This window comes from Megalobrama amblycephala, linkage group LG4, assembly GCF_018812025.1.
Source record: "Megalobrama amblycephala isolate DHTTF-2021 linkage group LG4, ASM1881202v1, whole genome shotgun sequence".
Taxonomy (NCBI): Eukaryota; Metazoa; Chordata; class Actinopteri; order Cypriniformes; family Xenocyprididae; genus Megalobrama; species Megalobrama amblycephala.
Window position 1 is genome coordinate 38550589 of NC_063047.1, and position 22690 is coordinate 38573278.

A 22690-nucleotide genomic window follows, 5' to 3' on the forward strand; every position below is an offset into this window, starting at 1 on the left:
GGGTTTGGACTTTGGAAAGCTAACTATGTACGTTCCAGATATACATGGTTCTAAAAATGCTTGAATAAAAACAGAGTATAGGATTTGTTAGCAATACCGTGCACTTTGGTGTCCTATAATTATTTTAAAGTATTAAAGTCCCTCTGTAGTCAACAATTGTATCTCTTAAAACTCATCTTTGAAAAAAAAAAAAAAAAAAAAAAAAAACTTAATGCCTTAAAATAGCTTGAATCTAATTCTACACATTTGCTTCATTTAGTATGAGCGGCTCTATGAATATGCTAATTAGCCCCGCCTCCACTCACTCACACAAGCTCAGAGATCCACTAGGTCAACGCTGCACAATGGTATCGCTTTTTGCAACAGCGGACACATAACGTTAATTAAAATGATTAGCCTTTTGCTTGATTACATTATCAAACAGCTAATAACGTGTTGCTATTGTTACACAAACCATGCTCCCGTTCTTCATCTCAGAGTCAGACAGGCAGCCTTCTAAAAATCAGTATCCTTAGAAATGCTTTGAACAACTTAGAACGTCAATGGAGAAAGGCTTATAGTTCAACATAACATCATAATACACCCTCAATACTGCTAAATCTACCGATTTTTCATATCAACCGAAAAATATACTGGGATAACCTGGCTTTTCTTGAGACTCCCTTGCGCGGCCAGTTAATGATATGCTAAAGCCCGCCGGCATGTTGACGTGATTGGTTACAAGGTAGTTTGTGACGTCACAAACACCATCGATTTCAAACTGAAATCTTTAGATCACTGCAGTTTTTAGGAGAAATACTCAGCAATAGTGTTGACTTATGAATTTGAACATGGTTTGTCTTAAAGCATAATAAAAACACCACATAGATATATAAACAACATTAAAAACTTGATTTTCACCACAGGGGGACTTTAAAAGAACAAATTCCATAATTTCTGTTGTGAAACTATTAGATGTGTTAGGTATCTACTAAGAAAGGACAGGGACTTCTAACTTATTTAGCAGGACAAGAAAATAATCTCATGTCATTTAATTTTTTTTCCATGTATTGTTGTGTTGACTGTAGTTCAACCATTAAATGCTGTTATAGAAATGCATTTTCCATACTAAGCATCACCTTTTAATGTGTCCACTGAAAATGAATGAATGAATGAATGAATGAATGAATGAATGAATGAATGAATGAATGAATGGTACTCTCTTGGTGGAAAGTACTGTATATCATTACAATGCTGCCGCTAATATAGAAATGTTATGTAGGGATATTTAAATTACATAAAAAGGCTGTAATGGTATTTAATGACAGATTTACTCATTCCATGACAAACGGCCTGCCAAAATCATGTAAACACAACCTCAAAGCAAGCATGGGCATTGTATATGATGAGGAAAATGACAGAGAGCAGCTTTGATGTGTGTGAATCTGTGATGTTTTCCTTTGGGAAAACTGAAACATGTGTATTAGATTTACACCATCACACTACTCTGATTGATGTTCTTCAGTGACAGTCTATGTGCTCCACACACGCTGTCTGCAACCGTCTTACACACACACACACACACACACACACACACACACACACACACACACACACACACACACACACATATAGCGCCCATCAATGTAAACCTATAATTCAAAATGCCCTGTGGGCAGAGCCAAGCAAAGAAATTATTAAAAGAACATATGAACCAATGAAAAAATAAATAATTTACTGTCAGGCCAATCAATGTAAGGGAGCGAGCGAGAATGGCGGCACGCACAGGAAAAAAGCTTTAAAACACTCGTAATCTGCATTCCTCCGTACATTAGCTTAAGCATTATAGCACCACGTGAGCTGATCTCTCAGCTGGTCTGTACCCATAAAAGAAAGAAACCGGGCAGCTGTGCTCATCAACCTCCTGCCCAGAAACAGCGCAAAGAAAAAGCAAACATGTGGAAGTACTTGTTGCGCTAAAATCAACAGAGACAGATGTTGAAACATTTGCTATCTCACTTCTGCCCTTTTCTTTGCACTTGAGCATCTGGCTTGAGGAGGAGAGACGGGGGGAGAGGTGAAAGCGCGATGAAGGAGCAACGAGACCGAGATGACATCCAGCCTTCGAGATGGAACGAAAACATCACTCCTTAATTTTCAACACAAGTGTGTTAGCAGTGAAATTTGCATTTTCTGAAGAAAACAACAGTGCTTGAATGGCAGCAAAAGATTAGTGTTAAAGTTTTAGGCTCTGTTGCATCAGTTGTTATGACTCTCAATACATGTCTTTTCTCAGTCGGCTGCTCACAAGAATCAACACTTAGTTACTATGCAGTGTAAAAGTAGCTGTAAATGGTTAAAAGACAAATCACAATTCAGTATGCAAATAGATGTAAGAAAGAATGCCAGTCCCAATTCATTATGCAAACACTAAAGATGACATCACATTCTTGTATGATATTGTGAAGGCAGCGTGCACTAATGACTTGCAAAATAAAACCAATATTGAGTGTGTATTATCTATATATATATATATATATATATATATATATATATATATATATATATATATATATATATATATATATATATATATACACACACACACACACACACACACACATATATATATACAAATATATATTCATATATACAGTAACTAACAAAATGTATTGCCCATGGTTAGTTAATACATTAACTACTGTTAACAAATGAACCTTATTGCAAAGTGTTACCATACATATATAACACTTTTAAAAAAGTTTATCTTTTAAAAAAGTTCTATTACATTTTTTTTTACATATTTTTGATCAAATAAATGCAGCCTTGGTGAGCAAAACATTAAGGTTTGAAGAATATCAGCTCAACGCTGCCTTGCAAGTACTATAATAAAGCCAACACAACTCTTACGGGCAGGAGTTGGTGTAAGCCGGTTGTTTTTATATTTTGAGGTGGTAAATGGTCAGCCGTGACATTCGGTCAAACAGTATCAAGGACTGCCAGCAGGAAACCTCTGAAGACAGCAGATTTCCTTTCCTTTTCTCCGGATAAGCTCCATTAAGACTGTTCTCTTCATCCGTCTTTTGCTACACAGCCCAGTTGCTATGAGACCCCAATCAGTAGAAACCCAATTAAAGACACAAGGATGATTTTGGACCAGCTAGCCGAAATGGTCCTTCCGATAGCAGCTAAATCCTGCAGCTGATGAGGACAAAATACCCCCGTTGTCATATATCCTTGCCCCCCTTCCCCCATTCTCACTCTCACTCTCTTCTTCTGCTTGACCTCTTCAGTGACCTCTACTGTAAAATACAGCATTTAGCACTTTAAGTGGCTTCACGTCACGTAGTGAGCTAATTGCTCGACTTCAGTTGTTCAAAATCACATTTTCCTTAATGAAGCTGACCGCAATGGAAGAAGCTTCTTTATTTGCCTCTGCATTTTGAACACAAAATAGTGTGAAACACACACACATGTGCACACACAAGCAAAGAGGAGAGTTAAACGATAAGGCGGGGAGGCGATTCTCGTGCAGCGATAAATACTCAGCCATTTCAGCCGTCCCGGCGACAAAAGCGAACGCTCTCCATGAGACTTACATGCAAACACACAAGAAATAAGACAATTATTTAGGGCTTTGATAATTACGTGTCAAAGGCAGTGCAAGTCACCAGATAATTAGGTGAGAACTGAATGGTAATCCACAATGGCGTCCCTGGAGGCAGGGGAAAAAAAACACTCAACACATTCCCAGAAGAATGAGGGAGGAATAAAGTAGCGAAGAGATAAATAAATAACATGGGCTTTTAAAAAGGAACGTGCTTACCAACAAATAGCACCATGAAAAAAGCGGCAATTACCATGGTGAGGGAAGACAGCACGGACGCACACACTCACACACACATGTGCGCGTGAATCCAGATGCAGGCTGATTCAGGAAGCCATGCTGTTAGCATCGGTGCTGAGTCCAGACTAATGCATCCAAACTGCTGCCATAATCTGGACATCCCACTGCGTGGTAAAATGAAGCTTAAATATTTGATTGATTAACTGTCCAATTACAACCGGTGAGAGTGGGCCAACACTGCACATAGATGCACAGCACGCACAGCTACATACATGCACATCCACACAACAGCAGTATGTCTTGGCAAAAGTATACACTGGTCCTAAAAAAGTACTTAGACACTTACAGTATAGCTACACTTAAGACAGGATCTAACATTAGATAACAGACTATCAGCCCAAACTAGATCTACTGTACAAACAAATGATTTTTTTTCCCAAATGAACGATTACTTTTGAACCAACTGGGGGAAGTTGTACCAGCTCTGTGTAAGTTACAACTTAGCCTAGTGTAAATGAATGCTACCTTAGGACTTGCACACTATTAAATATTTGAGTTTTGCACCATTAAACTTGGTTGAAAAAAAAAAAAAAAAAAAAACGCACAGATTAAATAAATACTTACAGAAGCCTCTGACCTGGAGGCTTTTTGTTACATTTACAGACTTTAATGCTTTAGACATATGAGGCAAAAAAACGTTGGCATACTGTTGCTCCCAAACACATTTAAAGGTGCCATAGAATTCAAAATTGAATTGACCTTGGCATATTTAAATAATTAGAGTTCTGCACATGGAAATGACATACAATGAGTCTCAAACACCATTGTTTCCTCCTTTTTATGTAAATTTGATTTTTGCAAAACACCTCTGAAGAACAGGCGAATCTCAACATAACACCGACTGTGACACAACAGTTGGGATCATTAATATGTACGCCCCCAATATTTGGCATATGCCAGCCCATGTTCAAGGCATTAGACAAGCCAGTATTAATGTCTGGAGCAGCACAGCTGAATCATCAGACTTTATGCAAGTAAGCAAGCAAGGACAACAGCGAAAAATGGCAGATGGAGCAATAATAACTAACGTGAACCATGATACCATGGTATTTTTAGTGATATTTGTAAACTGTCTTTCTAAATGTTTCGTTAGCATGTTGCTAATGTACTGTTAAATGTGGTTAAAGTTACCATTGTTTCTTGCTGTATTCACGGAAACAAGAGCCGTTGTTATTTTTATTATTAAACACTTGCAGTCTGTATAATTCATAAACACAACTTCATTCTTTATAAATCTCTCCAACAGTGTGTAATGTTAGCTTTAGCCAAGGAGCACTATCAAACTCATTCAGAATCAGATGTAAACATCCAAATAAATACTATACTTACATGATCCGATAGGCTGCATGACGAACACTTTGTAAAGATCCATTTTGAGGGTTATATTAGCTGTGTGAACTTTGTTTATGCAATGTATTACAGAGTTGCAAGCTTGGGGGCGAGGAGCGCGAGCATTTAAAGGGAACGCACTCTGAATCGGCACATTTATAATGATGCACCAAAATAGGCAGTTAAAAAACTGAATAAAAAAAAAAAAAATCTATGGGTATTTTAAGTTGAAACTTCACAGAAACATTCAGGGGACACCTTAGACTAATATTACATCTTGTGAAAAAGCATTCTATAGCCCCTTTAATGAGCGTGACGTTTCTAGCTAAATGCTCTACATCAGACTTCATCTGATCTTAAAATATAAACCAGTACCGTGATACCAAGTCGGTACTGAAATTTTAAAAATGTGATGCGCTGTTGAGTGGATTCGTAAACACCTCTGATCAGCCTTTGTGTTCACGCGCTCATCAGATATGTCTGTGATTGCCTACAATGATCAACGCATGGGAGCGTTTGAAAACACGTGGAAGTGTTTGAATTTGAAAGCGTTTTGTCCAGTCCGCCTGCTTTCAAACACTTCGGTATGTATCTATGTAAGAGCTCAGTGAAGAGCGTCATTAATGTCTATTTACAACATGTTTTTGAAGTGTGGATCATTGTAGCCAATCACAGACATATCTGATGAGCATGTGAACACAACTGCCAATCAGCGGCGTTTACAAATCTGCTCAACAGCGCTCAGTGTCACATTTTTAAAATGTCATAACCGACTTGGTATCACAGTCAGTACTTTTGACAACACTACACCACATACATATAAAACTTAAACAAATTTGACTAACATATTCCATGACTATGCATTATAATTAAACTGACATTCACAGCTATTCAACATTACTTGTGTTTACACATTAAATAGCTTCTTATATCTATTGCAATATCATAACATCCAACAAAATGTTTGTAAAACATGCTGACTAAAAATAACACTTATACTGACTTTATTTAAAATAAAAGCTCTTTGGTTTGACAGTTCAGTGGTGTCAACTAGCTAAACTAATCTCAGTGTCCTTCGCTAGAGTTGTGCTGACCCCATTAAGACTATCTAACCTCTGGAGCCAAGAGGGGCTCCAAAGGAGGTGGAAAGTTTTGGCCTTTCTTCATTCTCCGAGTCCAAGAGGGCACAGGCCAGGCCTCATTCCTCTGGCCCCCCGCTCGGGGCTGAGAAAACAGCGGCAGCTGCCCTGGAGCTCCGACACCCTGCACAGGAAGAGACAACACTTGCGCCTTCCCCTGCTTTGAAGCCTGGGCCTCAGCGCCTGCCCGTCCTTTGTCTTTGGAGCAGGAAGGAAACCCTAAGCACCAGGACACTATGAGGCCCTGGGGAGGCAGCGTGTGCGTCGGTGTGGATATATCTAACCCCTGCTAGCGTCCATCCAGGAGTATATTCGTTAGGTACGTGTGCATTTATAGGCGCCACAGTGGAACTCGGCGGGCGTTTTTGATTTATGTACACTAGTAAGTGGAGAGCGGCGATAACTTCCTCTTCTACTTCCTGTCGCTGAGTGGAACGCCACGTGTGAGGCATGACATCGTCCAGTGTGTTGTCCAGGAAAGGTTGGGCCAGAATGGAGTATCAGTGGACCTTGTGAGCGGAGATGGGGCGAGTAGGCGACGCTCCATGGACAGACACACACACATACACACGTCAGCAAAGGCGGCCGAGGAAAAGGAAGCCGGGTAAATATTTACTGACACAGCACAAGCACTGAGCGTTTGACACCTACTGGAAACAAAAGCGAGAGGATAAGGAGCGGCGTGCCAGGAAAGGCAGCGGTGCTGTGTCGAGCTTGCACTCATGGAAAACAAGAGGAAAGAAGGAAACATGGGGGCAGGATGAGTGAAAGAGCAAGTGAAGGGGGCACAGGGGTGGGGTGCGCTTGGGCATCAGTCACTGTCGAATAAAGGCCACACACAGGCGACTCCTGAAGCTTGCGGCTCTTTGAGGCATCATTGACGGTTTATGCTTCAATTACCAAAACGTACTGTCCATACTCCCATACTACCATGTTAATTAAATCATTTTAATAAAACATTCTAAAGAAAGCAGAGTCCACATCAAAACTGCAACAACAATGCCACAGAAGAACAATATCGTTGAATCACTTTCACAACTTTTTTTTTTCTAGCTGATGAACAATAAAAACATTGACAGCCAATCAAAATCCACCCGACTTTAAAGGGCACGAGCATTTAAAGCAGCAGACAAGAAAACTGCTAGACACACTTATAATATACAAGCCATTATCATGTTTTGGTGTGGACACTAATATAGTTATCATTATAGTGGGCCTCAACTCCTAACTGATATGCTTTAACTTCAAATATCTAACATGCCGAAAACATATTGATAGAGAATTAATCACACAGATAGTGCACCAGCAGAGTGTGTATGTGTGCATGCATTTTTGTGATCATCAGAGAAAGAGGGGCCCCGGAGCAGCTGTGCCTGGCACAGGGCCCATGAAGAGAAATCTCAGTTTGGATGATAAAAGGCTGATGGGGCCCCTCATTTTGGACCCGTTCTGCATTGATCCTGCAATGCCTTGAACCCTGGAGAGAGAGCGGAGTCTGCACACTGTACCGACAAGTGTGGGAGTGCGTATCATCATGGCAAAACTCTCCTTTTGTGTCTTCACTCTTTGTTTGCATCTTCACATGTAGTGCAGCTCATTCAGCCGGCTATAACTGTTGGTGGGCAGTTGTTGATTTTACATAGCTTAACAATTGGTCAGATGCCACTGATACATGTCTATTTTCATGATAAGGTTATTTAAATTCCAAAATTTCATCAACTACAAATTGGTTTTTTTGTTTTTTTTTTAAATGTAATTTTTAAAAAAAAGTTTATTGTTTTCAAACATCATGGTAAGATTTTTTAATGTTTTGAAAGAATACACTAAAAACAATAATACTGTGAAATATTATTACAACTCTATTTCAATGTATTTTAAAATGCGATTTACTGCTGTGATGTCAAAACTGAATTTTCAGCAGTCAGTATAGAGGGTACGCATCGACGTCACTTTCCCGCCGGAACACGCTCCCTCAGCTGAACTGAGTGGCAAAAAAACCTGCTGCATGACTGGATTTAATAGGGGAAACTGCGAAACTGCGAGTAAAACACACAAATACACTAAAGGTTGGGTTTGAAAGTGTTCCTTACAACTTGTCAAAGAAACCTAATCCATGAATATTGACATGCAGCCAGGAGTCGTGTTTCCTGACATTTATATGTGCCTGATTTCAACGCCGGGGAAAAACTTGTATAGTTTTTGTGAGTTTTTTTTTTTTTTAACACCCAATTACGCAGAATATAAAATGGTAAATATTTAATTAATGAGTTGTCAACACAATATATAACAATACAATATATATACGGTATGATTTTACCTCAAAATCCAACAATTACACAAAAAATGATAACTGCAAATCCATGTTTCTCTGCCTGGAGTCCAGTTGTTTCTATGATCCGTTTGCTTATTTTTTCTGTAGCTTTCGGAACTCTTTAAAAAATTGTGTCAAAGCTATTTGTACAGTCAATCACAAAGCTCTTTACCGTTTTGGATGTGTTTTCTGTGTTTTTTGTGGCATTCATGCTTTAAACCAATGCTGCCACTCAGTCTTTGTGCCACTCAGTGGGTGAAACCACAGTCATAACGGTCGACGGTGACGTCACATGCATACCCTCTATTCCAGTCTTCAGTGTCACATGATCATCCAGAAATCATTCTAATATGCTGATTTGGAACTGTTGAAAACAGTGCTGCTTAACATTTTTGTGGAAACCATAATATATTTTTTTTTAGGATTCTTTGATAAACTCAAAAGAAAAGCATTTGTTTTAAATAGAAATCTTTTGTAACATCATAAATATATTTGATATCTTTGTTATCAAAGATAACTTTGTATCTGTGTCACTGTTGATTAATTTTAAGGCGTTCTTACTAAATAAAAAGGGGTTACACTTTATTTTAGTGCCGTAGTTACATTGTAATTACTAAAATAAGTACTAAGTACTATTAATTAACTACATGTACTTACTATAGAGTTACAGATAGGGTTAGGTTTAGGGTTAGTTACTTGTAATTATGCAGAATTTACTGTTATTACTATAGTAAGTACATGAAGTAACGTGTAACTACGGCACTAAAATACAAAATGTTACCTAAAAAAGTATTAATTTCTTTAAAAAAAAATGAATTTGATTTCAATAATGTTACCATGACCTTTTATAGATTTTCATGACATTTCCAGGCCTGGAACATTTAAAAAATTTCCAAGTTTCCTAATGACAACATAGCATTATTTAATACAACCTAAAACACACTGTATTTAAATTGTATACAATCAAAATGATCTGTACCAATAGCATGGCTATGAAGTATAACAATTAAAATGTACTATTAAATTGCAGGACTATTACACAATTTTACAATTCCCTGTGCTAATCTTGTAGTAATAAAATATATCACATATAAATATAAATCATTCATATCTGTATCATTGTATCTTATCTTCATGTCTATATTATGGTTAGGATTAGGAATTATCAATTCCTAAGTGCTTCTAAACACACTGCAAAAATGATACAAAATAAGTGACAAACATTATTTTTTGTGGTACACAGATGTCTCAAAAAGACAGGTGAAATCCCAGCAGCAAATTAAAGTTGCATATTAATTAGGGGAGATTTTACTTAAGAAAGAACAGTACTAGGTGCGATCACAGCAACATCTTCATCACCTTCGAAACTGTTGAAACCGGCATGAATATTGTGCTGGCGTTGAAACGAGGGAACAGTATATTTCAGAGTGTGTGTATCAACAGGGCAAAACCCAACTATGTGTCTCCCTCAGCCTTTCGGCAGTGCCATAAAATAGAAAGCTAACCTCAATATTTCCCCTCTCTGTGCTGGGACTTGCTGGCCCATTAAATTCTCCTTCCCATGTGTCATCCTGCACATTTCCACCATGAAATTTTTGTATAATTAAACTTTCTTAATGATTTATAAGCTATAATAATAGCCGTAAGTATTTTTGAGCAGGTTAAACTGACACCCTGTAAGTGCACATGTGGGGCTGACCCTGTTTTAACAGAGTTTTGGATCATTGACTTTCCCGGCTGGAAGAATGAGGGACGGAGAGGGATGGAGCGAAGAGGGAGACGCGGCTCTGTCATAACTCAGACGCCCACTGACACGTACAGGCTGGGCCTCGTCAGCCGGGGGAGGTGAGGGCCGGTTCAGGCAGACGGTGGGAGAGACAGGGGTCAGGCTGCCCGAGGTGTTTACAGGAAAGCCCAACTCGCCGTCAGCGCGCCGAGACAAACTAGCAGAGCAGAGTGCACGTCTGACAGAAATACAGCTGCGGAGAGTACACATGATGATAAAAGTACCATTATTTGGATGAATGTTAACTACAAACTGCTTCACAACGAATATGACATCCTTATAGGGTCACGCTGGACAGAACATCAATTAAAGCTGCTTATGCTCGGGAATTAATCGTGAATGAGAAAATGCTACAAGATGCTAAAACATATATTTACGTCTAAATACTTGCATATTTATATGTTATGTCTGCTTTAGACCACGGACAGACATAACACTAACACTATGTTTGTTTTCACAAGGAAAAACATAAAAGCAAGTGAAGTAATGAAACAAAAACATTTTATTAACAAAGAAAAAGGCGTGCACTTTAGCCACTCGAGAAGAAAACAAAATACTAAGGCTCTTTGAAACCTCGAGGGAGTATCCTCACTTGTTTCAGAGTGTACCGGGAGGTCAGGTGTGTGTATGCTACAACTGCGTATTGTCTGTATATGATTCTAAGTATGTGGGTGTGTACGAAAGAAGCTCTCGCTAATGTGTGTGCGTGCGCGTGCATGTACACTTTCAAACGTCAGTGTCAGGCCAAACCTCCCCTTTTTTTAAACGTTGAGACTAGCTGCGGGGCTTTTCAGATGGGCTTTCAGCAGAGACGTTTTGTTTAAACTTTCTGAGGCACTCACCCCATCCTTTCAGTCACAACTCCAAGTTGGAGGAGAAAAAAAAGGGGACCAATGGCTAATGAACGTGACGAAACCACTCGCCTATCAGCTATCTGTTTCTAAAGCTCCGTCTAGCCTGCCGAAGGGAAAGAACTCCTGAACCCCCCAAAAATGAGCCTCTGATACCCCTGTTCTCAAAAGGCAGTCCAGCACCAGACGGACAAAATTAATGGAAATATATAACAATCTGAAATTAACTTCCCATAGCCACCAGCTACGTTTTAACCAGGAGTTGAGGAGAAGAGAGGGTGATTGTGAAAGAGAGGCTGAAGAGGAAAAAAAAAAAAAAAAACCTATTACGGCTTCACAACCTCCTCACACACTTTTATAGACACACACACACACACACACACACACACACACACACACACACACACACACACACACACACACACACACACACACACACACACACACACACACACACACACACACACACACACACACACACACACACAGAGTAGCTAAAATAAAATAAACAAATACTTTTCCTACAAAATTTTCAAATTCCTTTTAAATAGAAAGTTTCAATGAATTTGTTTAACTTTTTTTTTTAGTTGCTAAAAACGGTATTTATTATTTTATTTAAAACTTGATTTCAAAACAATCTAAGATATAAAAATGGTCAAGCAGAATAAGTTAGTTTAGCATACAAAATAATAACAATAATACCAAAGCACTAAGAGTGTTTTTTATCTTAAAAGTAACAAGTATCTATATGTCCTTTAAAGAGTCCCAAAAAGAACATGGTAATGCTTTTTTAATTGATACAAATCACACAAATACACATATACCCCAAAACGAACTACAATAATTAGCATTCAACTGAACAAAAATGTAGCATTGTCGTACAATCCGTTTATTGATGGTTGTCAGTTCAATGCTTATTAGTATACTTAGTTAGTAGTATACTTTCTGATTAGCACAATATATATTATTATGGCCCATTACTAGGGATGTTATTACAGAGAAAGCCCATGTCACTCAAGCACAAAGGGACAAAGTCTGGATTTCGCTAGGAAAGGGATTCAACATTCTAAATAGACCAAGAATGACCTTTCCCCCTAATACACCACTTACAGCAGAATTATCTTTTTAACTATTTAACTGCTGTCAGCGATTTGTCAGAGTGTGGCAATTACCAACCACAGCTGAGGACATTCAAGAAAAAAAAAAGAAAAAAAAAAAACACTTTATTTATTTAGTTTGCAGCCATGGAAGACATTTATGTGCTGATAAAGGTAAGTACGAATGCAGTGATTATCTTGTCATTTGTGAATTTTTCCTTCTGTGGTTATAATAGTGAGAAGCCAGTTTCTGCCGTTCCTTTTGTTCTTTGTCGTGTTTGACGCCTCTGGATGTGAAGAGCAATATTCATAGAGTTCGCAAACGGAGATGCATCAATTATAGGAATCATAAAGTATCTTTCATGTTGCTTTCATTTTTTTTTTTTCATTTTGGACGTTTGATAATTCACAACTGTCACGTCAAAATGACTACACGTGTCTCAATTTCCAAGTATCCGGAACTGCAATCCGACATCTAAGGTGCTGACTAACTCGCACTCTTGAGTTAAATGTCATCGATGAGTCAAATAAACTCGCCGGGCTATTGTTAGTACGTGTACGTGTGCGAAATACATGTGACCTGAATATGAGACGACAGGTCAGTTTGAAGTCCTCTGAGATGAATATAATGAAAAATACATGCTGAAAAATGGCAAAAGAAAGCCACATGGGCATAGACTAGTTGTGAAACCTCAAGATCACATTAGTTCATTTTCTGTGGAAAGAAATGTAATAGACACACACTCAAAAAAGCTAAGACAACTAGTGAGGAAGACAAGGAAAATAGGCTATGGGGGTAAACTGTCCCGCTCAACAGTGAATGTAGATTGGAAAAGCAAGTGAAGAAATCTCATTCTCCACACACACACCTACACGGCTCTCATCTACTTTAGTCTATGCAAAAGCAGTTACAAAGGATAAGCAGTGCCCCCTAGTGTTTTTATCAATGTGAAATGAGTCCAAATCAAGAGTGTGTCCCCTAAGAGAGAAAAAGAGACAGTGATGAGGGGTAAATCGAGTTGTGGCATCACAGTGGAAAAGCCTGAGGAGGACGAGCTGGAGAGAAGGGGGAGGAAAATGAATGAGAAAAGGGGGAGAGAATAAGGTAAGAGGTTAAGGGAAAGGGGGATGGGGTAGCTGTGGAAGGGTATATAGAAGAATTCTGACACTGTCAAGATAAGAAGTAGACTGTAATGATGCTTTTTAAGGTGTTAGAGAGCAGGCCAAATAAAAGCAGTTGTCCGCTATAGCCAAACACACACTGCAAGACTGAAGCTCACTTTTATATATAAAGATGGCGACAAAAGGCCCCAAGGTGTAGACAACACGCAATGCGTGCTTGTTGCCACTGTTTTGCTGCAAATGCGAAACAACAAAAAGCATCAAACTGCAAACTTGCAAGCCCTTTCTCCAAGTTGTTTGGTCACATGTTAAGAATCTACTCTCGTATGCGAGTCTGTGTGAGAACAAACTGCAGCTACAGTTGGGGAGAATTAAGTGCAAACGTCTAGCATGTGATTAATAGTATTAAGTGTGAGAAATTGAGTTTTTAAATGCACACAGGATGTCAAGCTTCAGTTGTGTGTTGGGCTTTATTTGAGGAATTCCTCAGAGAAACTTCTAATAGTAATGCACTTTCAGCCTAACCCAAGCTGATTCAATAACACTGCTCATATTATCGGGCCTACATCTCACATACATCGAGGTGTAGGTCCCACCTCTATGACACCTCAATCTGACTTCCGGTATGTGTGCCAGTGTGACCACTTTTATGACCAGCAAAACCTACAAGCATCCGCAGTGGGACGCAACCCCACATCACCGCCACAGTCGTATGTCTTAAGATGACATCAAAAGAACACCACAAGCTGTTGATGCTCCCTTTTACCATCTCTCCAGTATTTCACACAACCCACCATAATTCACAGCACATAAAACCTTAAAACGGCACATAAAACAGTTCATCTCTTTTCAGTGTCGGCTTCCCGGGCTTAAAAATTAAATATGTTTTACCGCAGGTACATAACTAAAATATAGAGTAAAAAAAAAGGGACTCGTAAAAGATTCAAACAGGATTTGACTACGTGTTCAGAAGCGGGAAGCTCGTGGCTCTCTCTGCAGGAGCACTGCGGAGGCGAGCAGACTTCCACAGTAGGTCCAAATCTATAGAATAATCGGCACTGCATGGACATGTGTGATGTTATGAATACCCAGAATGCTCTCTTATGACATGTGGAGAGAGAAAGTTTGACTCAAAGAGCACACGGTGCTATAAAACATGCTGACATTCAATCAGTTTTAAAACACATATGGAGGGGAAAAGCAGAATGCTGAATGAGAGAGAATGAGAAAAAAAAAAAAGTACTGAGGAGGTAAAACATCTGAAGCTCATGGAGAAACCGATATCCAACATCCTCTGAAGGTGCAGAGTTCAGTGACATTTGTGAAGTGTGGTGGTTCTCTTTCGGCAGAGCACTTTCACAGCTGTTTTTCTTTCTTTCTGGCCTCTTGTTTTCTTGAATATGGAATATTGCTTTTCAGTTTCTTTTTTAATCTTTTTTGAATGTCGTTCCAAATCATCCGGGCTTAATTTAAACCTTTTCCTTAAAGGTTTAGTCATGCAAAAATAAAAGTTCTGTAATTATTTACTCACCCTTATGTCCTTCCAAACCTTTTTTTCAAAAGTTTCAAATTATTTTTTTTGAAGTCAATGGTTACCAAAACTGTTTGGTTATCAACATTCTTCATTTTTTTTTTTCTTTTGTGTTCCACAAGAGAAAGTCATACAGATTTAAAATGGCTTGTTTTATTTATTTATTTATTATTTCACCATCTATCACAACCAAGTGATTGACAAAATGTCATCACTTGTTGTGTTTGGACATAAAGAAGTCCTGACTAACTAACATGGGATAAATAGCTGCTTCATCTGTTATTGCTTTATCGTGTCGCACCTGGTTAGGGCACAGTGCAAGGCTTCCAATTATGAAGAGGAGACAAAGCACAAGTGAAAGAACAAAGAATGTGTGTATCAGAGTGAGAGACAGAGGCAGAAAATCAAATTTGAAAGATGGAAGGATGTTGTCCTCCTGGACTAGCCTTAGTCCCGTGTGCAGACCTTGCCGTAGGCTCGGAGGGAGAGAGATGGAAGGAAGGAAAAGCATGTGGAAAGGCAAAAAGAGGGATTTGTTTGTTCCTGAGGTCATGTGCGGCACAAAATCAAGAAGAAGAGGGGTGTGTTGAACTGTGTCAAAGATGACCTGCAAGAGTAGAAATGTAACAAAGTTTCCCTCTAGGACACACACCATTAGAAATGTAACAAAGTTTCTCTCTAGGACACACTCCATTTTACATCATTAATGCCTAATGTTCTTAGTCTCTTAAAGGGATTATGAAAAATCCCCCTTTTCCTTTATCTGTTGAAATAAAATGTACAATATAAATATACAGAAACTTTCAAAAGTCAAAAAATATTAAACTACCATTTAAAAGTTTGAGGTCAGTAAGATTTTTGATTTTTTTGTTTAAAGAAGTCTCTTATGCTCACCAAGGTAGCATTTATTTGATAAAATATAAAGTAAAAACAGTAATATTGTGAAATATTATTACAATTTAAAATAACACATAATTGAATAAAATGTTATTTATTCTTGTGATGGCAAAGGTGAATTTTCAGCAGCCATCACTCGAGTCTTCAGTGTCATATAATCATTCAGAAATCATTATAATATGTAGGGCTGCACAACGATTAATCGCGATTAATCGTTTGCAAAATAAAAGTCTGTGTTTATGTAATATCTGTGTATAATAATTATGTATGTATAAATACATGCACATACATGTATACATTTAAGAAATATATACATGTATAAATATACATATTTATATATATTTTATATTACATATAAATATTTTATATATAAAAATATTTTTTTCTTAAATTTATACATGTATGTGCATGTATTTATATATTCAGAATTATTATACACAGAACACACACATATATTACGTAAACACAGACTTTTATTTTGCAAATGATTAATTGCGATTAATCGTTGTGCAGCCCTAATAATATGCTGATTTTCCTGCTCAAGAAACATTTCTTATTATTATCATAAAACAATTATGCTGCTTACAATTTTTATGGAAAGTGTGATACACTTTTCAGCAAATTTTTATGAATAGAGGGGAAAAAACAACAACAACAACAACAACAACAACAAAAAAACATCTGTGACCCCTTGCTGGCAAAATGGGTCGCAATGAGCACATTTTGAAAAATTAGTTATTGTTATTCTCAGATTCTCTGAAAAACAAAACAAAACAAAAAAACCAACAACTTCAAAATGATGTATGATATGTTGAAATCTGAAAAAAAAATAACCGAGTTACATCTGTTTGAAGTCGATAGAGTCAGCAAAGTCAATTTTGAGAAAAATCGAGTTTAAGTTATCTGAAGGTTCCAAAACAAAATCACCTAGCAACCATACCTTAAAATCCCTGGTAATACCATAACATTTGGCACAAACAGACAGCCTATATATTACAACCTACTATACCAAACAGATCTAATACAATGTTACACATCAGATGTTTTTCCCCAACAGTTAACCAAACGTCCACTTAAGACAAAACAGATAACGTTTGCGTGAATACTCGCCAAAACAGATTTTTTTTAATTACTGTAATTCTGTTTATATGCGTAGATCAGGATCGCATGCTGAGGCGTCTTTGTGCGCGCGCTTCAGATCTGTCAGTCAGCGCAAATAAGATTGTTTTGTTTACATCAGCATGAGTTTGAAAATCAAATTTCAGTGGTTCAGACTCATGCCATCGATAATTCGCTATGCATATTCACAAAGTTTTGTTGCACTTTACAAGAATTCATGGACAAAAGAAAGGTACCCCTCTCAATAAACATACAAATAAAGTTACTTTTAGATGTTTAATGGCTATTTGGAGCATTGGGTTCGCTAGATGAGGTCTTAATGAACTCATTTTTGTGAAAACCGACCAAAATTGAAATTTTTAACTTGTTTTGCCTGTAGCTCGAAATTAGCCAGTGCGCATTCCGACTCATTTTGCCAGCACTGATCACATTTATCTGAAATAGAATCTTTGTAACATTACAAATACCTTTATTTTCAAGTTAAATATCAATTTAATAAATCCTTGCTCAATAAAAATATTAATTTATTTTAAAAAAATCTTACTGACCCCAAACTTTTTAATAGTTAGTGTATATATTGATGGTGACAACAATGGTGAATACATTAACACAACACTTATAGGGATAGTTCACCCAAAAATGAAAATCTGATGTTTATCTGCTTACCCCCAGCACATCCAAGATGTAGGTGACTTTGTTTCTTCAGTAGAACACAAATTATGATTTTTAACTCCAACCGTTGCCATCAGTCAGTCAAATAATGGGAGTGAATGGGAACTCGAACAATAAGAGTCTCTTATTCCGCGCTCTGACAACGGAAGTAATGTCTAGCACTTATTGAAGTATATGCGCGAGACATCACTGCCATTGTCAGAGCGTGATCAGACCTCACTAAGCGAATGCTGAACGCAGTTGGACATAATGGTGTATTAGAGGTAAAAAATTATATAAATACTGTCCGGTTTCTCACACAAACCAATCGTTTCGTGTCTTAGGACATCAATGTGTCGTCACGAGCCACAGGGTTTAATTTGGATTTGTCTATGCAAGTTTTTTCGACTCTTACTCTTCGAGTTCCCATTCACTCCCATTATTTGACTGACAGACGGCAACGGTTGGAGTTAAAAATCATAATTTGTGTTCTACTGAAGAAACAAAGACACCTACATCTTGGATGCGCTGGGGGTAAGCAGATAAACATCAAATTTTCATTTTTGGGTGAACTATCCATTTAAGTTACTGAAAGATGGGGCAATGCTATAGGTATCGACAACAAACCTGAAAGTATTGACACATTTCAATGTTAGACAGTCAACAGAGTCAATTTTTTAATAGTACTGTATAAATATATAAGTAAATAAATAAATAAACCACAGTAAGAGAGAACAATCTGAATAGACTGAATCAAGTGAATTGTCTGACCAATACAGTCTATGATTCCTGACTCCTGTGTTTGATTCAGACTGATTCGGAAATCAATTTGACTCAATATATTATATCTCTGTACCCAGTTGTTCTCTTTGTCATCACACAAAATCCATCTGACATTCTGCGATCTAAAACATATTTTTTTCCCCATGTTGTGGCATAATCTGCAGCACTACTTCTAAATAGCCGTTTCAGAAGAAGGTAAATAAAATCTGAAAATCTGTTTTTAGTGCAAGACAACCTTGACTAAGATTATAAGTAGACCTCAGGGAGAAAAAAAAAAAGAATAAAATGCTAAAAAATTTATGAGTGTATGACTAAGCTGTAACTCTATGTACGTGTTCCATATACAGTATGTGTGTGCTGTATCTGTAAACACTGTTCATTACCCACCCTCAACTGAGGCATGAATACACATCACATGACCCTTCCCTCGCTCTTGGTTCCCCTCAGTGCAGCGACTATTAAAATATTGGCGGCAAAGTTTCTTCCTCTCCTCTCTCCCACACTCCTTCCTCCTGCAGGTTGGGGAGGATGCATTTGAGGTGAACTCTGCATAGCACTATCTCAGGGAAAAAAAAAAAATAAAAAAGTGATCAATGTGGGGAGGCGATGCGAGGTTCCCTAGGACAAGCCAATCAATGCGTGAGAGGAACCTTGCCCAGGGCCCTTATGCAAATGGAGGCACGTCCGGTAACCCCGGGAGCCGACATGTGCGTCAGATCAATGGGGCGCTGCATTAAAAACCTTACAGCTATATCAGATGCCTGCCCACTAAATATGTAATGATGAACCCCTTAAGATTTCACTGTGAGCTCTTTAACTAGCGGCAGAGGCACATATGCGAAAGCGAAAAGCTCGATCTGAACAGTGAGAGACATATGGGATTAAATCGGACACTCGATTACTGTCGTTTGCTGCTGACTGATAAATTTACCGTAAATATCATCAGACCTGGAAATTAGGTTGAAATATTCTAAATGGTAACGTGGCAAAGACGCTAAACACAACAGAATGCTATAACAACTATATAAGGCTATTTTACATTAGCATGGGACGAAATGAAGTGTCAAACAGACGTCTGAAATATGTCTGTCAAACCATGACAGGGCTCATCACGGATGTTCAATGGCTTATTGTAATACATAATTGCATATTCTATTAGGCGGTACTCATAGCGATATACATTCACATGCAAATGATTTCGTCCAGATGAACCACACAGAAGATGACAGACAATAAGCAGGCATAACAAACACGTCTATGTCAGCGCAGACGCATAAACACTGGCGCGCACGCCGCAATCTCGGAGTTACACATCAAATCAAAGTCTCTTCTCACTTCAAAGTGTGTTCTGGACACACAGACACACACATTCCTGGAGCGTGTCTTATCGTCGGTGTGAAGATAGGCCACTCTGCACAGGCGTTTGCTGATAGTTTATTTATAGAAATAGTGGAGCGGGGTGATTTCTCTTATCGTGCGCTCGTTTCGCCGTGAATTTATCCCTCCATCCATGTTTATGCGCTAAACTCTCTGAGCCTGTTAACAAGCAGTGGCTAATTAAGCTTGTGACAGAGAAAAGATGAAGTGGGGGAGGAAAAAATGAGAGAGGAAGGGAGAAAGACAGACGGAGAGAGAGTGTCTGAGTTAAATGCACAAGGTTGACCTCGCATAACTGCGGCGGCCCAGCAATGCACAACACTACAAACGTTGAAAATACAACCGTTTTAAGATGCAATAGAACTGAAGACACAACGGCAAATAAAGTTACAATGCATATAAGTGACAACACACACACAAAACAAGCACAACAAAAGTACACCATAACAAATAAACCATAAATACAATGGAAATAGGCCATAAAGAATTAAATGAATGAAAATAAAATACACTATATATTTTCAAAAAATATAAAATGAAATACACTATCATCACAATACAGTGACAACTTGAAAATTAAATCTAAAATCACACCACAATATAAATAAGCCACTACATATCTGATAAAACCACAAAACAACAGAATTACTCCACAAAACAAATTTATGCCACAACACAACAGAATTAAGACACAACGGCAAATAAAAAACATAGCACAATGCATATCAGCGACAATATAAAACAGATTTACAACACAAATAAGCCTTAATACAATGGAAATAAGACACAAAACCAGTCTTTAATTCCCCTTAAGTTGTTCCAAACCTTTATAAATGTCTTTCTTCTGCTGAACACAAAAGAAGATATTTTGAAGAATTTGGGTAACCAATGGATCCCACTGACTTGCATAGAATGGGAAAAAATAAAATAAATAAATACTATGGAAGTCAATGGGGCCCATCAACTGTTTGGTTACGGACATAGTGCTTCCCACACATAGACTTTACTTGGGCGGGCCGCCCATGTATAATAACGGCCGCCCAAGTATATTTGGAGACACATTTTTGCTTTTATTATTTTTAACCTCTTATGCTGCGTTCACACCAAACGCGAATAGAGCGTCAAATTCGCGTCTACCGCGTCTAGTTTGCCGCTTGAACATTTTGAATGCATTCGCGCGTCTAGAGCGAAATAGACGCGCGTAAAAAACAAGCGTTTGAAGCGAAATTGACGCGCGTCCGAGGCGAAATCCGCTTCTTGTGGGAGGGGCAAGTGCTAGGCGGTTGTCTGTTTGCAAGATGGCTGATGTTGATCGTGCGTTCATCGAGAGAGCTACCGCTTTGTATTCGCGGGTCGATAAACGTGTACGTGACTCAAAAGTGAAATGTGTATTTACAATTTACCAGATTGCCCAATCTCCTCACCGACACTCTTCCAAGCGAGGTCCTTTTTATTCCTGTCTCTATAGAAGTATGAACTTGTGTCATAAATCTCTGGGTGACTGCTCACTGATAATATCAGTCGTTCCTCCATTTTGAATGAGTGACTCCGGGCGGGCCTGCCGCCACAGCAGCAAGCAGGCTCCTGATTGGTTAATGTGGCGCGAATTTACGCCAAAGTTAAAATTTTTCAACTCGGGCGTCAGACGCGAATTCGTGTCAAATGCGTAAATGCACAAAAAGCACCATTCGCGCGAAACGCTCAATTCGTGTCATTCGCGCGAATGAGGCGAATTGAGCGTTTCGCGCGAATGGTGCTTTTTGTGCATTTACGCGTCTTTACATTGACTTAACATTGAAATCATTCGCGCCAGACTCTATTCGCTCTATTCGCGTTTGGTGTGAACACAGCATTACACTTTTATATCCGCGCAAGATAATGAAACCATCCGCGATCGATAAACTAGTCGTTTCATACCTGCACGTTACGTGTGCGTCAGAACTGTTTACTCCCGCTGACATTCCCACAGGCGCTGCATTTTGCAAAGTCACAAGGGGGCGCTGTTGCGCGTTCTACAAGCTCGCGCAACAGCGCTTCAGTCTGCTTCAAAGTGATTCTCAATCAATGAAAAGTGCAGATTTATGCCAAGCGATTGCTAATGAACTCAAGTTGATGAATTATTACAATGTCTACTTTATGGCCTTTATATAAAATGTTTTAGACGACTGTAAGAATCTGAAGGATCAGCCTGCAATAGTACAGACATTTCAAAATAAGAGTACCTGTGTATTTTGGTTACACAATAAATTGTATTTAATTTGATTTCCATTTAATTCATAGTAAATTATTGTAGTCTCCCCACAGGAAGAAAAGACTAAGAACATTATTTGACACATAATATTCATTATATAAATTTTACTAGTAAAATCTGTGTCCCATTCACTGAGAGAGAAATTTTATGACAGCAAGGAGAACATAGGAAAAGGTGAACCATTTAAATGCTGTAATTTTGCATAATTTACATTGCATAATAATGCATAATATTAGTATGTAATTAAATGTAATATGCTATGTAATTAAAATGAATTTCAATAAATAAAAATACTGTTAAAAATCACACATTATTTGTTTGTCACATGTAGTAGACAATTTTTGTGCCATGGGTAATAGGAGGATTTTTCACCCGGCTACCACCGCAAGTATATTTCAAACCTGTGGGAAGCACTGCGGACATTCTTCAAACCATCTTCTTTTGTGTTCAACAGAAGAAATAAATTCATATAGGTTTGGAACAACTTGAAGGTGAGTAAATGACAGAATTTTCATTTTTGGCTGAACTATCCCTTTAAGGCCGAAACAAAATTACACCAC

General features: G+C 38.2%; 1 protein-coding gene across 4 annotated transcripts in view; it reads right to left on the reverse strand.

The window, feature by feature from the left end:
• Nucleotides 1-22690, reverse strand: part of fam172a (family with sequence similarity 172 member A) — a 209896-nt gene that overhangs the window by 68416 nt on the left and 118790 nt on the right. The window lies entirely within an intron of this gene.